This window comes from Lynx rufus, unplaced genomic scaffold (genome assembly GCF_022079265.1).
Source record: "Lynx rufus isolate CCGP_SWC_20201006 ecotype Redwood Valley unplaced genomic scaffold, mLynRuf1.p SCAF_2, whole genome shotgun sequence".
Lineage (NCBI taxonomy): Eukaryota > Metazoa > Chordata > Mammalia > Carnivora > Felidae > Lynx > Lynx rufus.
The window spans coordinates 35,545,892-35,562,324 of NW_025814834.1; the positions used below are offsets into that span (position 1 = coordinate 35,545,892).

The 16,433-nt window shown below is 37.3% G+C and overlaps 1 long non-coding RNA gene and 1 other non-coding gene across 2 annotated transcripts in view; one reads left to right on the forward strand and one right to left on the reverse strand.

Annotated features, from left to right (window-relative positions):
• Nucleotides 1-16,433, forward strand: part of LOC124515671 (uncharacterized) — a 178,688-nt gene that overhangs the window by 2,515 nt on the left and 159,740 nt on the right. The window lies entirely within an intron of this gene.
• On the reverse strand, nt 10,375-10,480 carry LOC124516732 (U6 spliceosomal RNA). The gene has a single exon (XR_006963140.1). It is a non-coding gene; the product is annotated as a U6 spliceosomal RNA (small nuclear RNA).

The window sequence follows — 16,433 nt, forward strand, 5'->3', positions numbered from 1 at the left end:
CTAGGTTATCTGGTAGCAAATGGTGGAGTGAGGATTTGAACTTGTACGGTCTGGCCCCACCTATGCTGCAAATAGGAAAACTTGCTTCTAGAAGCCATATTACATATGGGGGGACTGCATGGCTCCAGCTGTTAAGCATCCATCTTTGGCTCAGGTAATGATCTCATGCTTGTGAGACTGAGCCCCTCATGGGGCTCTGCGCTGACAGTGCAGAGCCTGCTTGGAGTTCTCTCTCTCTGCCTCTCCCCAACTTGCACTTTCTCTCTCTCTCAAAATAAATAAGTAAATGTAAAAAAATAAAAGCCATATCACATATAAATATGAAGGATAAACATCCCATTGCTTATTAAATTTAGGTATAAAGGTAACTTGTAGCAATTAGACTTAAATTTGATGTACCTTTTAGGTCTGTGGCAAAATAATTTATTTAATGGAGGGGGTTATCTCCATAATTAGAATTCCAAAATGAATAATAAATTAATGTTTTCCTGGGAAGGCTTGGGAAATAACATTGAACTCAGACTTCATTCCTTTCCTCTACTATTTCATACTCTTCCCAGGATGCCAAATCTGACTTGTTTAGTAAAATCTGAAAGAAAAATGCTTTCAAGAACTGAATATGGCCAGCGAGAAAAAAGAGTTTTCAGAAGCCCATACTTGGCCTTTTGCATTTGAGGGCTATTTCCCAGCAAGGAGATAGTAGCTACAACAATAACTGGCATGTGTATTGAGAGCAAAATGTTAAAGCACTGAGTTGATGAAAAAAAAACAAATGGAGAATAGGAGTGTAGTAGTGACCCCTGTACCACAAACTAGACTAAAATTAATCTTCTCCTGGAAATGGCCTAGCCCATGGAAAGACAATTATAAAGTAACTAGAGAAAATAATTATTGACTCTGGAAAAAATGAAAACTTCTGTTTCTGGGAGAGAGGGTTTAAAATGCTTATTGAGAAGTGTGTAAAAACTTTTTGCACATCGAATAACTCACAAAGCAATATTTTGATGAGTTAAGCATAAATGATAAAAAAAAACATACGAATTACATTTCTATAACTGCATAGAGATATAAAAGTTGAAAAATAGAATATGGAAAAATATGAATCAGTGTTTGTACCAGATACTGAAAATTTATTTGAAAAATTATATTATTTGAAATTTTTATCTGGGGCTTATCTAATGCTAGTATGATGCTGTTGTTCAAAATGATTCTCCATAATTATAATCCATGAATCTCATTTTACCATTTTCTAAACTAAATAAAAAGTGAAGGTCTTTTCTTATGCCAACAAACAAGAATCATAAGAGTAAATGTTCTCTGAAAGATGGACAAAGTATGTTATATATTCTAATATTTCTATAAAGGCATTTTCAATATGCTTTCTTCCATATTGTCACCCACACCCTTTGTCCAATGTGCTTAATTGTAATTGTGGAGCAACACTGATCTATCTCTCAATGAGGCTGACTCTTTCTCTGCAGTATGGATTTCGGCAAAATCCCATATTCCACCCCTTTAGATTGTGCTGAGCTCCTGATTCTCTGGGCATTCAGAGTAGGGTTCACTCTCACACAAGCAGCTCAGATCCCAGAAGACTGTTTTAGGCCATAATCAGTTGTTGTCTCTATTAGAATTTTGGCATCTGAATAAGTGGTGGGGACAGAGAGTGATTTTAGTTGCTAGGCTTTAGCGTAAGACTACTAGGCCACCAGGCTCCAGACCACTGTTCAGACCTGCTGGAGAGCCATTATTTAGAAATCCTTGACTTTGACTAGGTGGAGTGACTGGAGTCTGGGTGATTTCCCGCAGGGAGGAGATGAATGTGTTCTTTGTATGTGAGTGTGACATTTATTAGGGCTGTCCACAAATATTCCAGCCCTACTTCCTTTGAAGCTCATGGTAGGATTGCACTTCTCCACCCTACTGAAGGGCAGTGTAGCACTGCAACTTGCTTAGAAGTGATGAGTATCAGTTCTGGGCAGAAGTTAAGAGCTTCATCCATCACCACACTACACTCCCTTTTCCCTTTAGTCCTGCAACCAGCAAGGTGCCTGGTGGTGGCTTCTCCATTGGATTGGAGTGTGCAGTCACAATGAGCAATGCCACCCCTGCTCATCCTTACTGGATATGTAGTGCAAGCAAGAAAATAAACCTTGTTAAAGCTACTGAGATTTAGGGGTTGTAATGTTTCTGCAGTATAAACTAGCCTATTCTGATTAAAAATAGAGAGGAAGAAAGAAACAAATCATTGCAACGTACCTGTGGCAGAGATTGGCTAATAATTCCACAAATCTGTTTCTCTTTCACCCTGGGCACACAGCTAATTCACATTTCCTATTCTCCTGTGTGGTTAGGTGAGGCCATGTGACTGAATTCTGACCGTTTTATACCCCACTTCCAGGCCCCACCCATGGAAGACCTACTACATGATCTCTGTTTTTAATCTGCCAAGTGAAAACTAGGGAATCTGGGACTCTAGAGCAAGAGTCAGCAAACATTTCCTGTAAAGGGTCATATAGTAAACGTTTTTAGGCTTTGTGGGTCATAAGGTCTTTATTGCAACTACTCAACTCTGTTGTTTTATGGGAAAGCAGTCACAGACTCTCCGTATACAAATGGAAATGGTTGTGTTCTCATAAAACTCTGTTTACAAAACCAGGCAGTAGGTCACTGTGTCCTGAGTAGTCATTTACTGACTAGTTACCTAGAGGAGAGTAAGAGTGAAAGGAACTTGAGTCTCTGAGTCACTCTATGGTATCTACTTGCTGACTACCTATGGGGAATTGTTATCTGAGTAAAAAAACCTGTTAAGTGTAACTACTATCTTATTCCACTATCTTATTCCATATTTCAGAAAAAAAATTCCAGGTGAATTAATAATCTAAACAAAGAAAAATAAAAATGACTTAAAGCATGGCAGACTCACAATATTGTTTATAGTACTAGTTAGAAAAATCATGATAAAAACTCTAGAAACTATAACAAAAAAGATTAAACAGATTTGGGTACAAAACCCCCCATTTTTGTGCAGTGAAAGATATTATAAACAATGTTACCTAATGGGAGAAAATATATGCAACATATGTACACAACAGGAAGAGGTTGATATGCAAAACAACAAGTAGCTTCTTGAAATCAATAAGAAAAAGAGGCAGCAAAGTAAGAAAATAGACATGGGATATGAAGAAGGAATTCTCAAAAGAAGGAATATGTGCTAATAAGTATGTGAAAACATACTCAATCTCACCAATAATCAGAGTGTAAGTAAAAAAACAAGATAGTAAGTTTTACTTATCAGTTTGGCAAAAAAAATTTTCAATATCAAGTGTTTGTGAATTTGTATAAGTAACAACTTGCATACTCAACTGACTGTGAATTGATAAAAATCTGGAAAGCAAGTTTCAGTATGTATAAATATTAAAAATACATATGTACTTTGATCAAACATTTCCATCACAAGTAATTTATCCTACAGAAACACTAAGTGTGCAAAAATATATTTATGTGTATGTCTATTATAGTACCACTCATAAGGGCCAAAAAAAACTGGACCACACCTCAACATTTATGAGTAGAGGAATGGTTAAATAAATTTAATACATGTACATTGTAGAATAATAACTGTTAAAAATGAGAGAGACATATATCTGCTGACATATTTTTGAGTGATAAGAGCAAGTCAGAACAATCTGTACAGAATGTCCTGTAAAAAGGGGGCGGGGAGGAAAGGAGGTAGAAATCTATATATCTTCAGGGATATGCACGTTGTTGACACTGATAACCCTTGGAATGAAGGACTCATTCCATTTTTAACTTTATACACTTCTTTTTTCCCTTTGTATATCATTTTTATAATTATAATTTTTTTTAAGTAAAAGGACGTAAGTCACGAAAGACTGAAAGAAAAGCCCATTGTGGACACTGGCCAAGGCCAAGGGGCTGAGGGATGGCTGGGCAGAGGAACAAAGGCTTGTGGAAGGCTTGCTGAGGCAAATGCACAGGCGTGAGTCACTCCCTCCAAGTTCCAATGGCAGCAGATGGAGCTGTCATGACCTGGAACCAGGGTTCTGCTTGGAAATTTTCCAGAAAAGAGGAAGACTTGGGGTGAGAAAAGAAAGGGTAACCCTGCCGGCCTGAGGGCAAAGCATGCTGGAAACAAACAAACAAAACAAAACAAAACAAAACAAAACAAGTAATGTCCTTTGGCTGAACTTGCTTCGTCTATCCAGGAGCTAACTACTAGGTTATCTTTTCACTGCTTCACATTTGTTCAGGTTAAAAACCTCTTCTCAAAATCTGTTGCTTGAAATGAATATACACCTAGTGGAAGGTGGGTATTGGGGGTTTTGGTTTTGGGTTTTAGAGGTTACATGTCACTGTAAATCCTAGGAAGATAATTTCGGGTTCATTCAACCTTGTGCTAACAGGAAGACAAATGGCACCAGTCTGTGTGTGTGTTATAGGTGAATAGGCTGTAGTTCACTCTGGATGCGTGCATTTGTCGGTTCTCTGATGTGTATTAGCATCTTTCATTTACCAAGAGTACTTTTGTCAAAAATCGGATCACATGTGAGATGGAACTTCTTTTTGTATGTTTATTAACCATTTTGTAAGTAGTGCCATATTGATCTGTTACTTACCAGAAAGTTTTATCCATTGGGTATTGCTTGTACTCTAATATTCCCCATATTCTTGTATTATTACTTACCTTATAAACAAAGGCCGATGGGTGGTATCCATACTAGAGAGGGTAAAAGAAACTTGTTGCAGACTCAGAGTCACTATTTAAAGAAACCTCAAGATTCCTCTGAGTCACAGCATACTAATGAACCAAAGGCAGATTCAGGCAGTTTTCTGATTGGTTGTGTTCTAAGTGCGTTGCCTAGAATGGAGCCTGAGATGTGGGGTACACTTGTCACAGTGCAATGGTCTGTTAGTCAGCTAGGGCCGCCATAACAAAATGCCACAGACTGGGTGGGTGGTGTAAGTAACAGGAATCTATTGCCTCACAGCTCTAGAGGCTAGAAGTCCAAGATCAAGGTGTCAGCAGGATTGACTCCTTCTGAGGGCTGTGAGAGAAGATGCGTTCCTTGGCTTATAGATGGCTGACTTCTCCCTATGTCTCTTCACGTTGTCTTCCCGTCGTGTGCTTCTGTCCTTGTGTCCAAATTCCTCTCTTTTGGATTAGAGTCTACACTAATGACCTCATTTTAATAACCCTATCTTCAAGTAAGGTCACATTCTGAGATAGGATATCTTTTCTTTTCTTTTTATGGGAGGGAATATGATTCAACCATAACAGATGGCATAATAAATAACAAAGTAAATAGTAAGCCTGTGTTTAGAGCCTGGGTCTCCCTCTCCACATTCCAGGGTACCTTCCCTGCCCCTTTTCCCCACGTTCCTGTTGCTTTCTCTGCATTGCTCTATTGTAATTAGGTAATTGTGCATTTATCTCCCTGATGAGACCTGCACATTCCCTGTGAGAAGGGACTGTGTCTTTTGTTCCCCATATCTAGCACAGTGCCTGACTCAGACAAGGAGAATGAATGAATGATTAACAATGACATAATATTCATCTTTTAAGGAACACCAGTCCACATAACTATTTAAATGTCTTCTTGGTTTCACAACTAAATGTAAATGAATCTGTACTCACCCCCATGAAATAAAATGATGTGCAAACTTGAAAAGCTTTTAAATTCTTATTATGTCGGAACATTTTGTGGACAGCAGCTTCTAGATAAGAAGGTGGGATAAGAAAGTCTAAAACAGGATAAGGACCCTTATATCCAGCTGCTTCATAAACAAAGCAAGTTCATTATTACATTAATAATGAACTTCAGATTTAAAGTCTAATTTTAAAATTATGGTTAGAGAATGTGGAAATGCTTCTGCAGAGATTATTCTATGGTTAATAAATACAGTTCATGAAGAAGGCCTGTGGGACTTGTGTGTTTTCAAAACCTGGAGAAAACAAGTCAGAAGGGAAACTTAATATCTTTGAGTGGAAACACAGGATGTTATTGGGTTTTTCTGTCTTTGCTGAAGACAGAACAAGAATAGTTTATGCTACAGTATGCAGGGGTTCGGTTGACTACGAAGGAAGAATTTCCCAATAGAATACTAAATATCAGGATGGAATGGATTGGTTTTACACCTTTCTATCATTTAAGTGGGAACTCCTAGACCACATTGAGCCAGGCTCTTTGACTTACCATCCAGGAGAACTTGGAAAAGTTGTATCATTTCATTGAGGGTCTATTTTCTTATAAAATGGGCCTAATTTGTACCTCACACTGTTACAGGAGATTGAATCTAAAGCGTGTAGCACAGTTGCTGACACATTATAAGCATTCCAAAAATAGCATTAATAATAAAAATGATAGCAAATATTTATTAGTTGTTTGGTACATACCAGACATCATTCTAAGCACTTTATGAGTCATTTCATTTTGGTTTCATGGTAATCATGTAAGGTAGGTGCTTTTATTTCTGTTTCATAGGTGAGAAAACTGAAGCACAGAGAGATGAAGTAATTTGACCCAAATCATAGAGCTAGTAAGTGACGAAACTCTAATACAAACCCAGGAAGTCTGTCTCCAGAGCCTGTGCTTCTAGTCACTATATGTGGAAGCTCTAATGTTTATAAACATGTTTATAAACATTGGACTTTTAAAGTAAGAAATTGACACACTGTTAAAAAATTCATAGTCTAGTGGTCCTTAGCTTTCCATCATCCTTCTATTATTTTCCCTTCCATGTTTTGGATGGTTTTATTTACTAAAATACTATAATGATAAGCAATAATTCATTTTTTATTGTTATTCATCAAAGATATATGTCACAAAGCTCCTGATCATTGTGAGGCAACAGAATTATCTGAATTGATAATTCTTGTCAAAGGCAAAGCAACTTGACAATTTTGGTTGGCTTATGAAGCTTTTTCATTGCACAGTTTACACAAGGCTTTCCGAAATACCTATAATAACAAATTGACTCTCTTCCTTCAAATATTAAGTTTAAAGAAGCTAATATTCTGTGATGAGGCATCTCTGATGCTGATACATGAATTCCCTCTACTGAAACACCATTTTAAGTATCTAGGTTTCCCCCCCACAAATGATTTCTGCGTATGGTTATATGTGTTCTGCAGACGGACAGATATGCTGCATTAGCAATTTTCAAATGGTGTGGTCAGGAGTTTTGGATAAGTCTATTTAGGGTCCAGAATGTATTTCTAAAATATATATTCAATTATCAACTGTTACAAGTGTTTGTTTTAAGGTAGGAGCCAAAATATTGAATTGTTGGATGTAGCTAACTATTAAAAGATTATCTGCCATTGAAAGCTAAGAGATAGACTGAAGAGATGAGGATCTGGAGTTAGACTGTCCGCTGTGTGTGTGTGTGTGTGTGTGCGCATGCACGCACACATGCATATGCACAAAGGACGATTATGGAGAGAAACAAGCAATGGTGTGCTGCTAAACCACTTTTTAGGGGAATAAAAGGCCCTAATTGGTAGCATTTGCCAATTTCCATGTTTTAAATACTCCTATCACAGCCAGTTTCAAGCTGTCAACAGTTCAACAACTTTATATATTTATTTGTATTTTTAATATATTTTAAATTTAACAATTGGCTCTCTCAAGCCAGTATGAGCCTGTTCTCACAAATTTGTTTATCACCATTCTCAGGGGTAGAGCCTGGAGATGCTATTATTGAGAATGGGCGTCTGACAGCTCAGGTGAAGGAGAAAGTGAAGAAAACATAATTTCTAAGATAAAGTCTAAGACTGAAGAATTACAGCCAGAAATGATTCTGAGCCAAGGAGGCCACAATGGGGAGAAATTTTGGAAGGTAGCAATCTGGTTAGCAAACAGAAAATGAAGGCCTTGGATGCAGGGGCATATCCCAGACATGACAACTGATTAGACAAGGAGGAGAAAAAGATGATGTAGTTCAAGCAGGGCAAGGATCTGCTTACTTCAGAACAGATGTGTTTCTGTCCGACATAATGATTGTCATCACCCTTCTCCACATTTGCCTCTTGTGTAGTATGCTCATCTATCTTCCTGTCCCTGAGGGAACTTCAAGCATCTTTGGCAATACTGGAAAGTATTGTTCACCAGGAATTCATAGACAAGAAGTCTAAACCTGGTGTCAACATCATCGAAGCCCAATTAGGACTAATCAAGTAATTTAAACAAGTATATTGACACTTGACAGCAATAGAAACTCTAGAAACAGACAAAATTTGGAGACCCAGATGGGTAAACAGCAGACAGTCAGATTTGTAGAAGTCCATCAGCAGATATTAGGCTCAGAGAGATAGGTTAGTACACTGGTCCAGGGAAAGAGGTGGATATAATATGAATGGCAAAAGTTCCTAAGCTGAGCAATTATGTCAGAGACTTCTGATTATCTATCCAAAAATCCATTCTTTCCTTCTTACTTAGAACCTTTGTTTTATTTGGTTTGCACAATAAGGTACTAGGTAGTACTTTCTAGAAAGTTCTGTAAGAAGAGAACAAAGAGCTATGTGCCTCCTCTATCCTGCCTACTCCCCCCCCCCAACCCCATTACCTCTTTCTTGTGCTTTTTCCTTGAAAGACAGCAATGATGGCTAGTGCTTCAACAGACAATTTGGGCCATGAAGTAACCTTGAAAATAGAAACAGTACTAACGATGTTATTCTAGAAGGAAAGACAGAATCTTGGTCCCTGACCACTGAAGCACCATCATAACATTCCTGGACTATCTACTTCTGGGTGTCTTTTATATTAGAGAAAAATAAACTTTTATCTTGTTTAAGCCACTGTTGTTCACTACTTTAGTACCAAATTAAATTCTTATCTGATATAGCCAGCCAATAAGCCAGGTGCCAACGAAAAGGAAGGAAGCAGAGATGGGGATTTTATTTCAAGAATTCTAGTACAAGGTAGAAAAGAAGGAAGAAGCATAGTTACTAGGACAAGGACATAAGATAAGAGCCAAACTAGCAATACTACTTGAAACCTACTTCTCTGAAAGAGCTACTTAAACCCAAATTCTAAAGTCACCCACCCAGCATTGCCTTTTGCCAATAAGTCAAAAGTAGGGTAGCAGATGGTCTAGAGAGAGCAGTCAAGTGCCTGGTGGCTGTGAACAGAGAGGGGCCACCTCAGGGAAGGGGGCCAAGTAGGTCATTATTCTAAAGAGTGAGCTGCATTGGTAGTGAAGATTTCAGAGACATATAGAAGATTTCAAGGCATGCAAAGGTTTCATGAGAAACTGTAGTTCCCATCTAGAAGATCAACTACATTTGGCTTCTCACAGTCTGGTGATCAAACTCTCTAGGCTATCCCTGATCTGACACTACAATCCCCACCCACCAGCATGTCAGACCCAGATGTCAAGATGCCTGAAGATGGGGAGGAGAGGAGAAAGTGGAAATTCAGTTTGCAGGACAGAGATGGAGCTAGAGACAAATAAGGGATTTAAATGAAGGGCTTGAGTGCAGGAGAAAGAGAATAATGAAGTGGTGCCTGCCATTAATTCTGATGAAAATTAGGAGAGTATGATTGTGTTTATCTGGAGAAATGAAAGAGAAGAGCAGTAAAAACCAGAAGTTTAGACTCACACGTTATCTTTTCAGTGCTCTGGTGTGCTATAGAATCTTATCTGACAAGGGATGATCCAAATGTCTAAAACTGATTCTTTTCTGCCTCCTTTACAATAACCAAAGCACAATGCAAGAATATTAGTGCACTGGTGTCTGGCTTCCTCTCTACAATGACATTCAAAATGCTGTCACCAAGAGACTTCCTATTTACCAAATTCAATTGACGTTGTTCATTCCTTATCTATGGCCTCCTCTGACACCGCCTTCTTTTGGAGAAGGCTCAGCTCCTCTGTGCCATCATTCAGAGTTCTCATCCAAGCTCTCCGATCACCTCCTATCCATCTCACACTGGGCACATCTTCCCTCTCCTGCCTCTGATGGTTGGTGTCCCCAGTGTTCTGGGCTCAGTCTTTTCACTTTTCAGTTTATAATCTATTTCTAGACTCCTCTCTCTTGCAAGGTTTTTGTTAGCTCTCTGTATCCCAACTCCAGTATCTATATTTTCAGCTCATACCTTGTTCCTTGGCTGTAGACTTCTAGATCCTAAATCTATATTATATGTCCTACAAATAGCTCCAACCCCATGAGTTCAAAATGAGAACTCGCCAACAACTTTGAAAGCCTTTGGAGTACAGGGCTAAGTCTCATACATTTTCTTCAGTACATGGAAGTATTCAGTAAATGTTGTCAAATGACAACATGGCTGGATATTTTCAACAAACACATTTAAATGTCATGTATGTATGTATGTATGTATGTATGTATTTATAAATATGGAGTGCTTCACGAATTTGCTTCACATCCTTGTGCAGGGGCCATATTGGTCTTCTTTGTATCTTTCCAACTTTAGTATATATGCTGTGAAGCAAGCAGTAAATATTTATTTATTTAACATTTTACTGAAATGTAATTGACATACAAAAAATTGCACACATTTAAATTGTACAATTTGATGTTTTGCCGTATGTACACTTGTTGAATGTTCACTGCAACCAAGACAGGGAGCATAGTCATACCCCCAGAAATTCCCTCTTTGTGCCCCTTTGTGATCCATCCCTCATGTCCTCCCTGCCTCCCACCCCCCACTGCCAGGCAACCACTGATCCAATTTCTGTCACTATAGCCTAGTTCCCATTTTCTATAATTTTATATAAATGAACTCATATATTATGCACTCTCTTTTGGAGACTGGCTCCTTTTATTCATCATAATTATTTTAATTACTCATATTACTTCATGTATCAATAGTACATTCATTTTTATTGCTGAATGGTATTTTATTATATCCGTATACCACAATTTGTTTATTCATTCATCTATTGATGGACCTTTCTTTGTGTTGTTTCCAGTTTTTAGCAATTACAAATAAAGTTGCTATGAACATTTGTGGAAAAGTCTTTGTGTGGACATATGCTTTCCTCTCGAATAAATGAATAAGAACAGAATGACTAGATTATATGGTAGGTATATATTTAACTTTATAAGAAATTGCCAAACTTTCCCCAAAGTTTTGTACTATTTTGCATTCCCATTAGGGGTCTGTTCTAATTCCTCTACATCCTCAACAACATTTGATGTGGTCAATAGTTTTAATTTTAGCCATTCTAACGGATGCAAAGTGGTGTCTCACTGTGGTTTTAATTTGCATTTTCCTATTGACTAATACTGTTGAACATCTTTTCATGTGCTTACCTACCATTCCTATATCTTCTTTGGTGAAGTGTCTATTAATTTTCTTTGCCCATTCTTAAAATGTGTTATTTTGAGAGCTATTTTTATAGTTGACCCTTGAGCAACATTGGGGTTAAGGGCAATAACTCCCCCACATAGCTGAAAATCTGCTTAGAACTTTTGACTTCCCCCAAACTTAACTACTAATAGCCTACTGTTAACTGGAAGCCTTACCAATAACATAATCAGTCAATTTAACACATATTTTGTATAAGTATAATATAAGCTAGAGAAAAGAAAATATTATTAAGAAAATCTTAAGGAAGGGAAATACATTATAGTATGATATTGTATTTATAAAAAAAAGTCCATATATAAAGTAGGCCACGGTAGTTCAAATTCATGTTGTCCAAGGATCAACTGTATATTCTGAATACATTTTTTTTACCAGATATATATGAGTTGCAAATATTATTTCCCAGTCTATGGCTTGTCTGTTCACACTTTTAACTGTCTTTTGAAGAACAGAAGTTTTTAATTTTAGTGAGGTTCAAATTATTCTTTTATAGATTGTGCTTTTGATATAATTTCCAAGAAATCTTTGCCTAACCAAAGGTCACAAATATTTTCTCCTCTATTTTCTTCCAGAAATTGTATAATTTTAGCTTTTAGGTCTATGATCCATTTTGAGTTAATTTTCATATATGATGGAAGGTATGGATTCAAGTTCATTGTGATGCAAGAGGGTATTTAATTTGTTGAAACACATATAAATTTAAACAAATTATAAGAGAGCCTTTTCTTGTGAATCAGTGGACATTTTTACTTTAAAATTCTGTAATCAAGGACAATATGCTAACAGCTCAAACTAACTGTATGCCTAATTTTTAAAAACATATTCTTTATTGTCTTTTCAAGGTGTCTTATTAACTTTTTTATTTGTATAGTAAAGGAATAAATCAACATTGTTTGTATCTTGTGTTCCATTGGCTTATTACCAAGTGTGAGTTCTATAAGTCTGCTTTGATTTAGATAGCTCATGGGCCTTGCAGGTAGGAGAGAAATAATAGGAAACAGGGTCGGTATGAAATGGGGATGAATATATCTAATTGGTACCTCATTAAAATGCTAAAAACCCTTAACTTCCATATTAGAGAAAATCCAGAGTTATTGCATGAAGCATCTTTTCTGTGTGGATTTTGACCCATGCAAGAATTGAATACTTTAACAGTGTGTGTATGTCCGTGTGTTTTAGTAGGAGGCAGGAAGAAGATGGCTGATTATAGATGTTACTTCAGTTCAGTAGAGAGACAAGTCCTGGGATAGACCCATCTTTCCCCTTTGGTGTGGCTTACCAGAGTTTAATGAAATATATCTGAAATATTTGAAATGGTCTTTGAAGTCCTAAAGCCAAATGCCAGGACTCAATAAGTCACTGGAAGAGGTATGTATATCTTTGGGTCGCCATTTAGGCTAGGTGGTGGACATATGTGGATAGGTGTGTTGCTTTCAGCATCCATTCTCCACTTACCTCATTCTTCATAGCCCCCATATCTTTAGTAAGTCAGATCGTTTTATAAAAGCCGATCCCACTTCTAACTTCAGGTGTAAAGCATTGATATGTTAGCTTTATAAATGCCCCTGGCCCTTGAGATTTGTTCATGGATGGGAATGTGACATGAGTTGACTCAATGAGAGTGAATCTCAAGACTTGTACAGAAACTATCAGAAGTTTTTTTCTCTACCCCTCTAAGCACTTGATAATAGAATGGTAAGAGCTGAGAGGATAGGTTCTGTCTGAAACCTAGAAATGAAGCCAACACTGTAGATGGCAGAAGGAATAGACAATGAGAAAAGTCCTTGGTGATATAATTGGGTGGCTAGATCAAACTTCACTTGACTACTTCAAGACTGCTCAACTGTGAAGGCAGTAAGTTTCCTTTTTCTTTTATGCCTGTCACTGAATGAAAGGTAAGATACAATTGGGTATATTAAGTTTGCAAGGAACTGAGATCTGTTAGGGTTTCTTCAGGTTTATTGGGATATAGCACAAAACCCTAGCAGGCCTCTCAAAAAATTGAAAATTGGTTCAAGAAACAGTTGAGATTTAGCAAATCTGGTTTTTTAAAAAATCCTCTCAGAAGTTAGAATCTAACTCTATTCAAGTGCTCTATTATACTAGTGATTTAGCTGCTTTCTGCTACAAATACTACCAGTTACCTGACTCTGTCTCACATTCAAATTTTAGTTCAGTCACAGTTACAATTTCAAAATCTCTGTCAAACATCACTGGCAAATGTACAGATACCTGGCTTAATCAACCCAAGACAGAGTGTTAAAAAGCATGGCAACGAGGGGGTAAGGGAATCTTCCACAGTAAGCTGTGGGTATGGAAGTTATGCTGAGCTTTCTCAGAAAGGAGTCTGTTAGGCACCATGAACGTGCTGTCCAAGATTATGCTTTCTGGAATCCCTAAACTTATGATGGGTAGTGTGAGAGCTGAAGGAGCTGAGAAGCTGAGAGTTGGCAGAGATCTGATCATGTGTCTATGGGGACTTCTGGAATGGTCCTGTTGGCAAGTCCTGTGTAATCATATAATAAAAACGTTAAAATGTGATTTTGACAAAAATCATATGGGAATGTAAACGCCAAGGTGATGAGGGTGGGCCCCCTACAGTGTCTCCTACGACTGTATCAACCAGCTTCCCTGCCCTTGGCTTCTGGCTGGATTCAGTTAAAAGGGAGCCCTAGTGAAAGATACGAGAGATGGAAGAGAGTCATGGTAGGCTGTTTTTTTCCCTGGCTCTTATGCTATGGGATTGCCCCAAGCTGGCTATGTTTCTTGACTGAAGGTCACTGATCTGCATTCTGGAGATCACAACTCCTCAATTCACTCTCATTGAGTCAACTCAGGTCACATTCCCATCCGTGAACAAATCTCAAGAGCCAGGGGCATTCATAAAGCTAACATATCAATGCTTTACACCTGAAGTTAGAAGTGGGCTCAGCTTTTATAAAAGGTGACTTTTTCCACGTGATTCTCTCCTTCTATGTTCCAGTAACCTCTTCTTGCCCTCTGCTGTTACCAGCTCTGGTCCGGCACTATCTCTTTTGATTTCCCTATATCCTGATCACATCCTTATAAATAGTCCCCTTCTAAATAAATCTCAGTTTTTACCTACTTTGTGGCTTGTCTATTCTTTTTTCCTAACAGTGACTTTTGCTAGCAGAAGTTTTTGTTCTTGATGAAGTAGAATTTATCATTTTTCATAATCCATGATCGCTTTTGTATCCTGCCTAAAAAATATGTTGACTATCCCCAAGTCATGAAACTGTTTTCCTAGGTTCTCTTCTAAAAGCACTATGATTTTGATTTTTATTATGGATTTGGCAGATCCATGGCAAATTAATAGTTGTGTACAGTGTGAGCTAGGGTTCAATTTTTTTTCCATATGGATAATCCACTTATTTCAATGCCATTTGTTGAAAGACTCCTATCACCATTGAATTATTTTCATTCATAGGGTTGGACTTATGTCTATCATTTTGTTATTCATTTTCTGTTTGTTACTGCTGTTGATTTGTTCCTCTGTTTATCCTTTTATGCCTTCTTCTGGATCAACTGAATATATTTTAGAATTTCTATTTAATCTATCTATTGGCTGTTTAGCTATACCTGTTCCCATTATATGTTTCAACTAATTCCTACAGGAATTATAATATCTACCCTTAATGTTCTATGGCCTTTTAGAATTATTCTTTACTATTTTATATAAAATTACCCAGCTGTTTACCATTTCCAGTGTTCTTTATTCCTTCCTGAAGATTCATATTTCCATCTAGTATCATTTTGTACAGCCTGAAGAATGTTCTTTGTAATTCTTGTAGTACTGGACTTCTGATGATGAATCCTTTTAGTTTCCTTTTCTTAAATCTGAAAATGTTTCTATTTCATCTTCATTCTTCAAGGATATTTTCACTGGATGTAATTTTTTTTCTTTCAGCACCACCTTAAATATGTCACTGCACTGTATTCTAGCCTTTGTTGTTTCAGATATGAAGTTAACGATAACCAAGAGGAAATGCATTTTTCTCAGACTGCTTTCAAGACTTGTTCTTTATTTTTGTTTTTTAGCAGTTTGATTATCATGTGCTAGGTAAGGGCTTTTTCATATTGATTTTGCTAGGGGTTTCCTGAGCTGCTTCAATCTGTCAGTTTATGAATTTTACCAAATTTGGAAAAATTTTGACCATGATTTCTTTCAGTGTTCTTTTCTGCTTCATTCTCTACCATTCTCCTGGTACTGTAATTATAAATTTGTTAGATGTTTTGATATGTTTTGATATTGTCTTTCAGGTCTCTGAGTTTCTGTCCATTAATCTTTCCTTTCCTTTCCTTTCCTTTCCTTTCCTTTCCTTTCCTTTCCTACCTCTTTCCTTCCTTCCTTCCTTGTCTATTCTTTAGAGTGAGTAATTCTATTGAGTTCACTGATTCTTTCCTCTGTCATTTCCATTCTGCTCCATCCAGTGAATACTTTATTTCAAGTATTTTACTTTTCAGTTTTAGAATTTCTATTGTTTGACTTTTTTTATACTTTTTTATTTTTCTCCTGAGAAAAATTTTAATTTTTAATTTTTTCCTGAGATTTTTTATCTTGCATGTATTTTGAGCAACTTCTTCTACCTCATTGACCATCCTTTAATAGCTGCTTTAATACTCTTGTCTCAGGGCGCCTGGGTGGCTCAGTGGGTTAAGCATCTGACTCCTGATTTCAGCTCAGTTCATGATCTCAGGGTCATGAGATCAAGTCTGGCATTGGGCTCTGAGCTGGGTGTGGAGACTGCTTAAAATTCTCTCTCTCTCTGTCTCCCTCTGCCCCTCCCCCTGCTCATGTGCACTCTCTCCCTCTCTCTAAAAAATGCTCTTGTCTCCTAATTTTAATATCTGAATAATTTGGGGTTATCAAATTTTTGTTTTATCTCAGTTGATAAATATAGATAGATTCTATTGCCCTGAAAAATCCATTAGACAAAGAGTTGCAAGTGTTTCAGTTAGAAGCCATTGAGTAGCATGCATGGCAGTAGGCAGTGCCAAGATGCCAAGATGATTTGGGTGCGGTTCCCATGGTGTACTGGTATTAGTCAGGATTCTCCA